The sequence below is a fragment of the Balaenoptera physalus genome, assembly GCF_965194825.1.
Source record: "Balaenoptera physalus genome assembly, chromosome: 3".
Taxonomy (NCBI): domain Eukaryota; kingdom Metazoa; phylum Chordata; class Mammalia; order Artiodactyla; family Balaenopteridae; genus Balaenoptera; species Balaenoptera physalus.
Window position 1 is genome coordinate 69,442,888 of NC_138890.1, and position 2,125 is coordinate 69,445,012.

Sequence of the window (2,125 nt, forward strand, 5' to 3'; positions counted from 1 at the left end):
CTGGGTATATATCCTGAAAAACCCCCCACTAATTCAAAAAGATACATGCACCCCAATGTTTATAGCAGCATTATTTATATTTGCCAAGATATGGAAGCAACCTAAGTGTCCATCAACAGATGAATGGATAAAGAAGCTGTGGTGTACACAATGCAATACTACTCAGCCATAATGGAATACTACTCAGCCACACAATGGAATACTACTCAGCCATAAAAAAAGAATGAAATTTTGCCACTTGCAACAACATGGATGGACTTGGAGGGTATTATGCTAAGTGAAAGAGTCAGACAAAGACAAACACTGTATAATATCACTTATATGTGCAATCTAAAAAATACAACAAACTAGGGAATATAACAAAAAAGAAACAGACTTACAGATACAGAGAGTAATAAACTAGTGGTCCCAGTGGGGAGAGGGAAAGGAAGAGGGGCAGAGAAGGGGTAGGGGATTAAGAGATACAAACTAGTATATAAATTAAATAAGCTACAAGGATTTATAATACAACACAGGGAATATAGCCAATATTTTATAATAACCATAAATGGAATATAACCTTTAAAAACTGTGAATCACTATGTTGTGCACCTGAATAAAATATTGTACATAAAGTATACCTCAATTTAAAAAATTAAAAAATAAAATAAAGTTAGGCATTAAAATAAAACTGTTGGATACCTCCAAATCATGGAAATAAAATACAATGACAACTCAAATATAACATTTTTCTGCTGCAATTAGGAGGAAAGAAATAACCAGATAACATATACCTCCTGAAGAAAGTACACAGCACTACCTATGAAGTAATCTTGGCAAAAAAAGGGGGGAAACAAGAACTGAACTGAATCTAATTTTCTAGTTTTTATGAAAACTTGTGTAAAATATTTTTGGAACATATTGTGTTTCAGCTAGTTTTTATGAAAACTAATATTTATAACTAGTCAGCAAAGAACAGATAAAGAAGCTGAGTGGACACCACTTAGGAAATTGCTCCTGGGTACGTGCCCATCAGCCATCTGGAAAGCTTCAAAAACAGCTGGTGAGACAATTTGAAAGGAGTTAACTTGTGGAAATGAAACTGGTGGGTATGTGTTTCAGTAATAATTTGGATTGCAATAGTGATTGTAATAAGGGTTGTCTTCATTCACAATTTTACCTCAGCTCACACTTTCTCTTGAAATTCCACAGACTGTTGCCACCTCACCAATGACCTCCAATGGTCAATTCTCTGTCCTTATGTTACCTGACCTAACAGTAGCATTTACCCATTTGACCACATCCTCCTTTTAAATACACCTTTTTTATTTGCCTTTTGGACCTCACTCTTGGTTTCATTTTGCTTCATAGGCCACTCCTTCTCAATATCCTCCAAAGAGTCCTCTTTTTCTTCGAAACCTCTAAGTACTAGAGGTTTATTTAATACTCATCTTTTTCCCTCACTTACTCTTGAATCCATCAGCAAATCCTGAAGGCCTATGTCTTCAAACACATCCCAAATCTGACCTCTTTATCGCCACTATGGCTATCACGTTAGTCCATGTTACCATTATCTCTCACCTGCACTACTGTAAATGGCTCCAAAGTAGATGTCAGCTTTCTCCACTGTTCTATAACAGCCTACTCTCAATACAGCACCTGGAATCACCCTTTAAAGTACCTTATATCATGTGACTCAGATGCTTAAAAGCCTTCAACTGAATTCGCATCTAGGACAAAAGTCCGCAATCCTGCCTCCTAGGCTGTGATTACCTTTCTGTCCTCCTTTCATGTCACTCCTTCATGTCCTCCAGCCACAGCCACCCTGGCCTCCCTGCTGCACCTTCAATTCCCCATAGACACCGCACTCCCACCTGAGAGCCTTTTTACTTGCTTTCTCAAAGACATTCCTTTCTCAAATAACACTCCCATCCCTTCTTTTCAATTACCCTGTTCATAGCACTTAGAGATAATTGGAATTCTAGCGTAAGTCTATGTGCCGATTGTCTATCATCCCTAATTAGAACATACACTCCACGAAGATAGCAGCTTTGTCTCTTTACCACTCTGGTATATCCTCAGCACAAGCAAGATGTGAGACATGGAATAGAAGCTCAATGAATATTTGTAGGATTAATGAAATATT